The sequence below is a fragment of the Musca autumnalis genome, unplaced genomic scaffold (genome assembly GCF_047663935.1).
Source record: "Musca autumnalis isolate F117 unplaced genomic scaffold, ASM4766393v1 scaffold_5, whole genome shotgun sequence".
Taxonomy (NCBI): Eukaryota; Metazoa; Arthropoda; class Insecta; order Diptera; family Muscidae; genus Musca; species Musca autumnalis.
Window position 1 is genome coordinate 118,616,322 of NW_027412088.1, and position 13,253 is coordinate 118,629,574.

At 34.6% G+C, this 13,253-nt stretch overlaps 1 protein-coding gene across 5 annotated transcripts in view; it reads right to left on the reverse strand.

Annotated features, from left to right (window-relative positions):
* Window positions 1-13,253, reverse strand: part of sigmar (Tumor necrosis factor alpha-induced protein 8-like protein sigmar) — a 139,371-nt gene that overhangs the window by 83,132 nt on the left and 42,986 nt on the right. The window contains exon 1 of one of the 5 annotated variants that reach the window (XM_073956092.1): window positions 6,890-6,894. The exons of the other annotated variants lie outside the window; for them this stretch is intronic. The gene's annotated coding sequence lies outside the window, so the exon portion shown is untranslated. Of the gene's footprint in view, window positions 1-6,889; window positions 6,895-13,253 lie in introns of those variants that run through there. 5 annotated transcript variants of the gene reach the window in all.

Below are 13,253 nucleotides of genomic sequence, written 5' to 3' on the forward strand. Positions count from 1 at the left end.
AACAAAATTCCTTTACAATTCCATTTGAAAAAAATTAAAAAATTTTTTTACGAGCACATCTTTGATTTTTGGTATAGAGGTAAAGGAAAAAAATCCGGTTTCAAATCTGCTCGCGTTCACGAAATTGGCCAATGCGCGCCAAAGTTATAGCGGTTTTTATTCTCATATAAAGAAAAAATATTTAAAAATATATTTTTTGTTGTTAGGAGAAAATGTATTCATAAATCGTTAACAGCATTCCATATCTATTCGTAGATGTTTAAATAGCTATTAAATTTGTTATTATTTTCGCGGAAAATCAACAAATAATACAAAAAATTGGAAGAAAATCCAAATTATCCTGTCCCAGAGTCCGTACAAACCCTCACAAAATAAATTAAAAAATATGTGCGGAATCTAGACAATGCGTAGAAAAATATGATACCAAATTTATAGAGATTGGGTACATAAATTGCATATTATAGCAACAACAACAAAAGAGAAAAGAATATTGTTGCAAATATTTTTTTTGGTTTCATTCGAAAAATTAGAAAAAATATTTGGGAGTTCTCCAACTATTTTGCTAAAATCTCATACAGTAATTAATGTGTACTTCTAAAACTTCATCAAGAAATATGGTTTACCATTGTGAAAGCTTATTTGCTTACTGTGATAATTTATAAGGATAGGAAATAAAGAGTAATATTTAAATTACAATCATTCAATAAATGTGGAAATTAAAAAGCCTATTATTCGCGAATTAGTTAAAATCAGTTGATGCGCATCCGTTCTTGGATACAGCGAATCAATCTCTTTCAATATCTATGCATATTTCGACGTTTCACTCAGCGGTCAAAGTGTGCCGCCAGTTGCATCACACAATGCAAAAAACCATAAAGTGGGTAAAAATCGCGCAATTTGCATACGATTTTGATGCGCATCCTGTTTCAGTAGCACCCATCAAAAATACGTCTATATACACATATTTCAAACAGATTCTTCAAGAACCGCGGATGTGCCTCCGCATTCTATTTTTGGTAAAAAACCCATATTACTCGCGAATCACTGTAATTTATGACACGCGTTTTCGCAAATATTATAATCGCGTATAAAGGATTTCATTTACGTAAGAAATTAAAGAAAATCGCGGTTTAGTACGCGGATTTGTCAAAATAAATTTTTGCTGATTTTCCTATTTTCAGGGTATCTATATCCGCGGTTTTAGTGGATGGATTCGATCGCGGATGGGCACATTAGATCCGTCGCGTAAAAAAACTAAATTCACGCGGTGTACAAAGGAAATTTAGTGGCACTTGTAAATTTTAAACGCAAAAAATAGGTTTTTTAAAAAAATTCACGCATCAAATATTGGCTTTTAGACTCCAATTACTAGGATGCTGTAAGGAGCACACTCATGAGATATGCATTAAACGACGTAAAATCACGAGTTCTATAATCCTATTATGTGTTTTGTATATTATCTTGTTGCGCGTCCAAATTATTAAAAAAATTCAAAAAACCCCGAAATTCCGGCTTCAAAATGTCAGCATCAATTTTAGGTGAATGCAGTGGATATATCTAAAAATGATACACTAGTATCATATTGCCCATGAAGTATTCTTTGAGTCTTTCTTTGGGCATATGTCTATAAAATGTAAGGTTAAGCCAGAAATCGGAAGGGAGCATAAAAAAACTTGTTGGCTTCAACCCATTTGTACCTATTTTTCTACATTGATGCCAACACAGCTTCCACGTAAATTAATTTTAATAGTCGACCTAATGGGATTCCTCCTAAAACACTTCATTTTAAAGAATGTATATCATACTATATAGAATATGTTAACAGTTCGCGAATGCTGAATGGGTGAAACTCGGATTCATCGATTGTAAAACATTTTTGGTTTTCGCCATATACTTTATAGGGTCGCAAATGATTATTTCAATGCGTTACAAACGGAAAAACAAACTTAATATACCCTCCACGCTGTGGTGGAGGGTATAAAAATGTACTGAGGGGTTGCTTTAGTTTTGTCCGACACTGCAGTCATATGTAAACGTACATTTATAGTTTTAAGTGCGATTTTTTAATTTTTAAGTTGAATTTTTCTACATGTAATTTGAACCATAATCGTTTTATATACAATAGTGATTTAAATAATTTCTTTAGAAATTTGAATTATGTTAATTTTGAATGCGCATTATTTAATTTATTTTATAGTGTGATCTACTGATATTCGTCGCTAAATTTTTGTATCGATAACTTTGAGTTACAGAATAACACGTTCGGTATTTCAACCGAACATTATCGTTAATTAACGATATCGGTTCGGTAGAAAAAAGTTACAGACTCCCACTGCAGAAGCGACTAATTGTTACTACGATAACTTGCTTCCTTTACAATATCGAAAATATAGTAGTACCAGAATGACTATTCTTCATCGCCACTACTCATCTTTGGAATACTCTTCCACATGATAATCAAATTATCAACAGCGCATCTAATTTGAAACATAAACTTGACCACTATATTCGTAATAATTAATATTTTGAAACTTTTTGTCCTCCTTATAATTGGGATCAAATTCGTTTTTTTTTTCTTTTTTTATTTAAAAATTTTAAATGTTAACTATTCGTTTATATTCGTTATTTTTTAAAACATACAAATTTATCATGGTAGAAAAAACCAGGTAAAGTAAGTACTACAACAAATACAACTCAACAACAGCCACATAGGAATTTGTTTTTGTTTGTAACGTTAGTGTCAAAGATAAATGTAAACAAAATAAGGGAATGTCTATAAATTATTGGAATTTAAAAAACTAATATTTTCACATTTGATTTAATATTTTGGAAAACATGAATGAAAACTCGTTAGATTTTCAACTTGAATGTTTCTATATCATTCCACTAAATGCATTATTTCTCACAGAAAGTATAATTCTTGCCAATATGTTTGAGGTCGCTGGAAATTCATTGAAAAAGGAGAAGCTGGTTCAATTTATTGTTTTAGAAAACAAAATAGCACATGTTTATTAGGGCATTACTTTCTAAAACTTCTCAAAATACCACACCATATTAAAAAAAATTTGTACCGCCTCTATAAGCGGTGTTTTAGTGTGCGGCACGTCTTTCGGACTTGGAGGAGGTTACATGTCATTTATATGAAGAAGTCTTTATGTGAAATAGTTTTTTTTTTTTCTGATGAATATATTTTTTCTTCAAAAAATATATATCCTAATATACATCGAACATAGAAATAAATACATATATAAAATGTCGTATGGAATTTGACAGTAACATTACAGCCCAGTTCAGTCAGGGAATTGCTGTTACCTTTTCTTGTTCTACCATGCAAATTTATATTATTTTTATATAGTCCAATTTACATTAGGCGAGTTTACTTGCGGCAATTGTCAGTTTGTAGGTGAGAGAGGGTGCTGAGAGGCAAAGGGTTACCATATGCCTCACCTCTCTCTCCTACAAAATGACAATTGCCGCAAGTAAACTCGCCCAATGTAAATTGGGACTTACAGATGTAGTACAGTATTTCTTGTTGTACAGGCATACATAAATAATTAAACATTGTAATCTTGCAGTTCTGGAACAGGCATGATATAACGTGTGTGTGTGTTTATCTGACTTAAATGTCGTTAAGGGCACCTCTCGGATCGGACTGAAATTTTTACAATAGATAGCCCTTGGCACATTGAGTACAACGATAAATAATTTTCCGGGGGAAGTACATATGTACTTCTCGAGATATGGGTCTTGACATTTCGGAAATTTCGTACTTTAAAACCATTAGGTTGTTTGTGGGCACCTCTCGGATCGGTCTGAAATTTTTTAGTGGATAGTCCTTGGCACTCTGAATACAACAACTATTGGTCTGTTCCAGTACTGCAAGAATCTACTAATTTTTACTATTTTTTCGATAACATAAAGGAACAAATGTTATCGTCGTAAAAATAGTAGCTCCTTGCAGGTTCTGGAACAAAGCATATACATAATTTTCTGGGAGGAAGACCATAATTCCCGAGATATGGGTCTTGACATCTTCGAAATTTCGGGCCTTAAAAACACCATTAGGTTGTTTATGGGCAACTCTCGGATCGGGCTGACATTTTTACAGTATATAGCCCTTGGCACCCTGAATACGATATTTAGCATTCCGGGGAGAAGTCTATACTTCCCGAGATTTGGGTCTTGACATTATACAATTCTAACGTGGGCAACGTGTGAACGCGACAAAAGCCGAAGCCGGCTACTTAGGAAACTTAAATTTAAAAGAAAGCTTTGATCGCGTAGCCCCCTTTTGCACCTGTCCATAGGAGAAAGTCTTAAATCCCCGGCCAAGGCCGGCTACTTAAGAACACTTACAATTTAAAAGAAAGTTTTGTCGCGTAGCCCACTTTTGCACCAGAACACTTTTTTATTATGTTGAACTATAATAATTTAACTGTTGGCGGCATTGGAAAATACTCTTCGTGTGTTTTAAAACGAGTCAATTTTTTTCCGTCAGCTGGAAAAATTTGTTCCATATATCATGGGCAGGAAGTCCATACTTCCCGAGATATAGGCTCCGAAAGTCCTAAAATCCCTTGGTTTTGACGATATGTTTAGTTTAAAACGCATTTTGTTCATATATAGCCGGCCATCGGCCGGGGATTTAAGACTTTCTCCTATGGACAGGAACAAATCTCGGCAAACGCGAACAAAATTTTCCTACAAACCGAAAATTTTTTTATCATCGATCCGAATCCAGTCCGCATATTCAACTTATGCCAAAACAAATTATTGATATATAAAGATAAACGAAACAAGTGTCCTTTAGGGCACCTCTCGGATCGGTCTGAAATTTTCACCATAGGTAGTCCTTGGCACCCTGAATACAAAGATATATAGCATTTCGGGGGGAAGTCCATACTTCCCGAGATATGGGTCTTGACTTTTTTACTTTTATCACCAATATTGTTAAACCTATGCAATATGGGGTTCGTTTTAAAACACACGAAGAGTATTTTCCAATGCCGCCAACAGTTAAATTATTATAGTTCAACATAATAAAAAATTGTTCTGGTGCAAAAGTGGGCTACGCGACAAAACTTTCTTTTAAATTGTAAGTGTTCTTAAGTAGCAGGCCTTGGCCGGGGATTTAAGACTTTCTCCTATGGACAGGTGCAAAAGGGGGCTACGCGATCAAAGCTTTCTTTTAAATTTAAGTTTCCTAAGTAGCCGGCTTCGGCTTTTGTCGCGTTCACACGTTGCCCACTTTAGAATTGTAAAATGTCAAGACCCATATCTCGGGAAGTATAGACTTCTCCCCGGAATGCTAAATATCGTATTCAGGGTGCCAAGGGCTATATACTGTAAAAATGTTAGCCCGATCCGAGAGTTGCCCATAAACAACCTAATGGTGTTTTTAAGGCCCGAAATTTCGAAGATGTCAAGACCCATATCTCGGGAAATATGGTCTTCCCCCCAGAAAATTATGTATATGCATTGTTCCAGAACCTGCAAGGAGCTACTGTTTTTACGACGATAACATTTGTTCCTTTATGTTATCGAAAAAATAGTAAAAATTAGTAGATTCTTGCAGTACTGGAACAGACCAATAGTTGTTGTATTCAGAGTGCCAAGGACTATCCACTAAAAAATTTCAGACCGATCCGAGAGGTGCCCACAAACAACCCCATATCTCGGGAATTATGGTCTTCCCCCCAGAAAATTATGTATATGCATTGTTCCAGAACCTGCAAGGAGCTACTATTTTTACGACGATAACATTTGTTCCTTTATGTTATCGAAAAAATAGTAAAAATTAGTAGATTCTTGCAGTACTGGAACAGACCAATAGTTGTTGTATTCAGAGTGCCAAGGACTATCCACTAAAAAATTTCAGACCGATCCGAGAGGTGCCCACAAACAACCTAATGGTTTTAAAGTACGAAATTTCCGAAATGTCAAGACCCATATCTCGAGAAGTACATATGTACTTCCCCCCGGAAAATTATTTATCGTTGTACTCAATGTGCCAAGGGCTATCTATTATAAAAATTTCAGTCCGATCCGAGAGGTGCCCTTAACGACATTTAAGTCAGATAAACATACACACACACACGTTATATCATGCCTGTTCCAGAACTGCAAGAATACAATGTTTAATTACACTGTGAACCGAAATTTTGGGGGGTGGAAAATTCCTATTGGAAATGAAAGCCCTTGGTGAGTATGTACAGAACCTCGAAGGACAGATTCGCCGTGAGTCGAACTTTCGCGATATGGCGTGATGAATATTTTGCTGGAGACCCTAAAAGCCATCTGGAATCAGCGTTATATCTCTGTTCGCTGTTGTTTAAGCATATATTTAAGATGACATGTCTTCAGTCAAATCAAATGAGGATTTTTTTCGTAGAACATTTCGACCTTCTAACTCGCTTCCTTCAATGTCCTTTTCGTTCTTTATTTCAAGAACCGTAATAAAAGTGGCACAAGAAGACATTTTTCAGCTTCGGAATATTCTACAAAAATGTCGCTCGGAAGATTTTAGGTACGGTTCCTAAAGACATAAAATCGATAAAATCTTGTTTAAGCGGTCGTTTTTCACTTTTACCCGAATCTTGCTCAGACAGCCCTATATCTATTTATATCAATATATTAGTGTTAACCTATTGATGACCTAGAATTCTCGCAGTCATTAAAACTATTGTACCTCGTTTTGCTAAGCACGTTAATTTCATTATTTTTTGGAATAAAGATCCGAATATCCGAATTTTGGAACCGTATATTCTGATATTAAAAACTAATTTGTATCCGGTTTTTATGAACCGATTAACCGTATATGTATATCATTAGAATGCTATTAAGATTGTCAATCAAATATGATTAATATGCATTAGACATTTTAAGCGGCTTTGGTGCTGGAACAAAATAACCGTATTTTTTAACCGTTTCTTAACGTTTGTAAGGAAACATTTCTGTGCGTGAAAAAAAAATTATGATCATGACCTGGGGGGTAGAAAATTCTTTTTGTAGGTGAAAGCCCTTGGTGAGGACATACAGAACCCTGAAGGGCAGAAACGCCGTGAGCCGAAACTTTGAGTTATGGCGGGTTGAATTCTGGGATGGTGACCCATTATTGCAAGTGTAAAAAGTTACGTAACTGAATTTCAAGTGGGTTTAGGGTTCTACTGGGACAGTATGTGCTATGTCAAATCGATTTAAGGCGATTTCTGTAGAACATTTAGTGTCATACTGTCCCAGTAGAACCCTAAACCCACTTGAAATTCAGTTACGTAACTTTTTACACTTGCAATAATGGGTCACCATCCCAGAATTCAATCCTCACAAACGTTAAGAAACGGTTAAAAAATACGGTTATTTTGTTCCAGCACCAAAGCCGCTTAAAATGTCTAATGCATATTAATCATATCTGATTGACAATCTTAATAGCATTCTAATAATATACATATACGGTTAATCGGTTCATAAAAACCGGATACAAATTCGTTTTTAATATCAGAATATATGTACGGTTCCAAAATTCGGATATTCGGATCTTTATTCCAAAAAATAATGAAATTAACGTGCTTAGCAAAACGAGGTACAACAGTTTTAATGACTGCGAGAATTCTAGGTCATCAATAGGTTAACAATAATATATTGATATAAATAGATATAGGGCTGTCTGAGCAAGATTCGGGTAAAAGTGAAAAACGACCGCTTAAACAAGACTTTACCGATTTTATGTCTTTGGGAACCGTACCTAAAATCTTCCGAGCGACATTTTTGTAGAATATTCCGAAGCTGAAAAATGTCATCTTGTGCCACTTCTACGAAAAAAATCCTCATTTGATTTGACTGAAGACATGTCATCTTAAATATATGCTTAGACAACACCGAACAGAGATATAACGCTGATTCCAGATGGCTTTTAGGGTCTCCAGCAAAATATTCATCACGCCATATCGCGAAAGTTCGACTCACGGCGAATCTGTCCTTCGGGGTGCTGTATATACTCACCAAGGGCTTTCATCTTCAGTAGGCATTTTCCACCCCCCAGACTTTGAGCTCCATTTTGTTGCACAGTGTTATTTATGTATGCCTGTACAACAAGAAATACTGTATTACATCTGTATATAAAAATAATATAAATTTGCATGGTAGAACAAGAAAAGGTAACAGCAATTCCCAGCTGACTGAACTGGGCTGTAATAATGTTACTGTCAAATTCCATACGACATTTTATATATGTATTTATTTCTATGTTCGATGTATATTAAGGATATATATTTTTTGAAGAAAAAATATATTCACCAGAAAAAAAAACTATTTCACATAAAGACTTCTTCATATAAATGACATGTAACCTCCTCCAAGTCCGAAAGACGTGCCGCACACTAAATCACCGCTTGTAGAGGCGGTACAAATTTTTTTTAATATGGTGTGGTATTTTGAGAATTTTTAAAAAGTAAAGTCCTAATAAACATGTGCTATTTTGTTTTCAAAAACAATAAATTGAACCAGCTTCTCCTTTTTCAATGAATTTCCAGCGACCTCAAACATATTTGCAAGAATTATACTTTCTGTGAGAAATAATGCATTTAGTGGAATGATATAGAAACATTCAAGTTGAAAATCTAACGAGTTTTCAATCATGTTTTCCAAAATATTAAATCAAATGTGACAAATATTATTTTTTTAATTTCCAATAATTTATAGACATTCCCTTATTTTGTTTACATTTATCTTTGACACTGACGTTACAAACAAAAACAAATTCCTATGTGGTTGTTGTTGAGTTGTATTTGTTGTAGTACTTACTTTACCTGGTTTTTTCTACCATGATAAATTTGTATGTTTTAAAAAATAACGAATATAAACGAATAGTTAACATTTAAAATTTTGAAATAAAAAAGAAGAAAAACAAATTTGATCCCAATTATATAAGGAGGACAAAAAGTTTCAAAATATTAATTATTACGAATATAGTGGTCAAGTTTATGTTTCAAATTAGATGCGATGTTGATAATTTGATTATCATGTGGAAGAGTATTCCAAAGATGAGTAGTGGCGATGAAGAATAGTCATTCTGGTACTACTATATATTCGATATTGTAAAGGAAGCAAGTTATCGTAGTAACAATTAGTCGCTTCTGTAGTGGGAGTCTGTAACTTTTTTCTACCGAACCGATATCGTTAATTAACGAAAATGTTCGGGAAGTTGGCAACACTATGCCTGAGTAGCACGCGTTTTTTGTTTGGCTGATCGAACTCTTGTTAATTATACATTATTTGATAAAGTTTTGGATAATTATTGTTGCAAATTGTGGAATTATTGATTTATAACTACGATTTCTACGGATGATATAAAATTTTTCAAGTTCTACGGTGTTTTAGTTGAATTTAATTGTTGATCTTCGATTGCTGCTCTGTTGTTTGCACTTGTTGTTGTTTACACGAACGATTGTTTATTATAACCTAATCGACAATGCCGTCAGCAGCCAAATGCTCTGTTTGTTCTGGTAATATTTGCAAATCGAAGGGAGGAGTTCAATGTTGCCGCTGTGACCTTTGGGTGCATCCAGCATGTGTTGGGTTATCTAATGAACTACTGGACGCCTTGTCTACAAATAAGTCGCTTTCGTACACTTGCCCTACCTGTGTGAATAACAGCCCAGATGCTTCTAGCACGTCGTCGTTGGGGAGTGATTTTAACCGGCTTAATGAAAAAATTTACAGTTTGCTGCGAGTGCATGGCGAAGAAAGGAGTGAGGTTAAAAAGGCATTGGACGCTGTTGTGCAAATGAAGAATGATATGTCTATGTTCTTTAAGAATGTTGAATCTCAAATTTTGGAATGCCACAATGTAATAAAAAAAGTTGATTCTAATACTGATGCAAAATTGTGCCAACTATGACATGAGAACAATCTTTTGCATAGGAAAATAAATAGAGCTGACATTATCATCAGTGGTTTGCCAGAAGGATTAGATAATTTTATAGAGCCAGTTGTTTTATGACATACCAATTATTCGTCACGATATTAATTATGCGTGCTACATCAATCGAAAGAAGTCTGTTTTAATAAAATTCAACGATGTCTTTATACGTGATAACATCATGAGGAAATACTTTAGTGGTCTTAAAACAAGAACTCCAATTGTATTCGATCTTGTAAATACTGGTTTGCCTGCTGAAGTTTCTGTTAACAAAAGGATTTATCTCAACGATCACTTTTCTCCGGCTCTTAGTAAATTGCATGCTGACTGCAGAAAGCTTCTTAGATACAAGATTATTACAAGGTTTAAGGTCACTAATTCTGATAAACTCATTGCGGAACTTACAATGTCTGATGGAACTAAGATTACCAAGGATGCTGCTGGTTGTGAAGAATTACTTAATGGAACTCATTCCGGTGTATCAGTTCTATAGTATTTGTTACAATTTTTGGTTTGAGTCCGTTTTATAAGTGCTGCCCTTGTCTGTCCGACTATGAACTGTCCATTTGCCTCTTAATAATAGTATAGGCCGTATTTTTAATGCTTACAATTTCGGTTTAACTATATTGGTTCCTCATTTTGTATATAGAATTAAAATTCTCTAAATTGCTTTTTTCTTTCACCATTTTTAATTTAGTTAATATTTTGTACGTATACACTTATGCATAATGTTGTACATTACTTACTGTCTTTAAGTTTAAGTTTATTTTTTTGTCTATTATGATCCAAATTCTTTCTCAATTATAGACTGCTGTGTTTATTACTGTTTTTGATCTCATTAACGTTCGATTAGCCACATATTTGATGAAGATTGTTATTCGATATGATTTTTGAAATGAGATTTAGTATTATTTTTTATGTATCTCACTATACTTTTTGGTCCCCGCCATATTCTCTTTATCATTATTTTTTGATGTCTTTAAACTCTAATCTTGGTCATATTGTCAGTGATAGTGCTTACTTCAAATCTGTATTGCATCCTTACCAATCCCAATTCAAAATTGCGCATCTTAACTGCAGAAGTATAAAGCCACCAACAAAACTGGATGAGCTTAGAAGCATATTCAGAGATAGCGATTTTGATTTGTTTGCTGTTTGTGAAACATGGTTGTCTGCTGACATTTCTGATCGTGCTGTAAACATACCGGGCTATAAATTTGTACGCAATGATCGAATCACTGCTGGTAGGGGCGGAGGAGTAGGAATATATGTTTTGAACGGAATAAAATATAAATCTGTCTATAAAACTTCCGAAGTAGGTTGTGAATCAATTTTTCTGGAGATTACTTATGGTGATATTACTTTTTTATTCGGTACTGTTTACCTTCCTAGGGGCGATTTGCGGATATTTGAAAACTATCATGGTGAACTTCTTGCTAGATATACTAATATTTTAATTTCTGGTGACTTCAACTGCAATCTTTTTAACTCTAGTAAGGCTAACTTAGTACGTTCACTTTGTGCAAGACTTGATTTGTCAGTAAGTCATAATTGTCGGCCAATACATCTCTTATTGACTTTTGGCTTGTCAGTGATTTTAATTTGCTTTGCGTTATGGACCAGGTTCAGTGCCCTTCTATAACTGACCATGTCATGATTTTTGCTTGCTTGAGGTTTAATTCTTGTAGACTGCCTGAATATGTTGAATACCATGACTTCCATAATATCGATTGGAGTGGATTACATACGTTCATGTATGAATTTGACCAGCGTTCTTTTTTTCAAGCTGTAGATATTGACACTAATGTGCTGCACATGATCGTCTTTTTAAAAGATTATTCACTTTTGTTCCTATTGTTAGGAAGAGTATCTCTTACTGTAATGACCCTTGGATGAAATGCAGGAAAGTTGTATTTTATAGATCGTTAAGGGACCAGGCATATTCTGCGTATTTATCTAACCAGTCTACCGAAAACTGGAATTCTTACTGCAGACTTCGTAACAAAGCAAAAAGTACAATACGTAAAGAGAGAAGAATACATTTCACTAAACTGTTTTCTAGATTAAATTCGACAGGTTTGTGGAAGGTTATTAATGCTCCTGGTTGTATGAATTCTGATGATGTTTGTTTTGATGAAGATGTGAATGCTATCAATGAATCTTATGCCATTTCTACGCAGAATGATGAAACTATTGATTTTGATGAAATTTTTGATTCTGACCATTCTCGGTCTTTTAGGTGCATTGATGAACAGGAATTATTAGAGGCTGTTTTTAAGGTCAAATCCAGATCCATCGGTATTGATGGAATCCCTATTCACTTCATTAAGCACATTTTTTCCTTCATTGCGTCATTTGTACTAGATTTGGTGAATTCTATTTTAACGTCATCTACTTTCCCTAAAATCTGGAAAACTGCTCGAGTTGTACCCATACCCAAAAATAAAGTCATTCGTGGACCTGATGACCTTCGTCCTATCTCAATCTTACCCGCCTTGTCTAAGGTAGTTGAACACGTAATCAAAAAGCAATTCCAATGATATTTCATTCTCAGTATGCTTTCCGATATGGACATAACACTTCTTCCTTACTCCTACATCTTACTGATTCTATCCGTTTAAATATGAACTATAACAAGGTTAATGTTTTGGTATCGCTTGATATGTCTAAGGCTTTCAACAGCATTTGTTATAAAACTATGATAGCTAAACTTAATAGGGATTACTGCTTTTCTAGGTCTGCTTGTAGGCTCATATATTCCTATCTAGTTGGAAGAACGCAATTTGTTGTTTGGAATGGAGTAGAATCCAATTTTATTGAATTGTTTTCAGGGGTCCCACAAGGATCAGTACTTGGGCCGTTGCTGTTTATTCTTTATATTAATGACCTTCCAAACATATTTAACCCTCGTACATGCGCCACCTTCCTTTTTGCTGACGATGTATTTCTATTATTTTCTGGTACTACGACTAGTGTTGACATTTTGGAAAGTTCGATAAACTCCTATTTGAATCGCCTTTTGAACTGGACCTCCTTGAATTCTTTAAAGGTCAATGCCTCCAAAACGAAAGCTATGATTTTTTGCCCTTCCAATCGTTCGTTGGTGAATTTGAATCTGTTTCTTGGTAGTGATCAACTGGAATGTGTTGATAGACATAAATGTCTGGGTGTAGTTCTAGACACCAAATTAAATTTTAAACCTCATATTGATGGCATCGCTGGTAGAGTCTGGGGCGTTTTGCGGAGAATAAGATCCACTAATATGTTCTTACCGCTTCGTGTTAGAAACATCATAGCTCACTCGCTTTTAATGTCCCATGTTTTATATGGCTTAGAG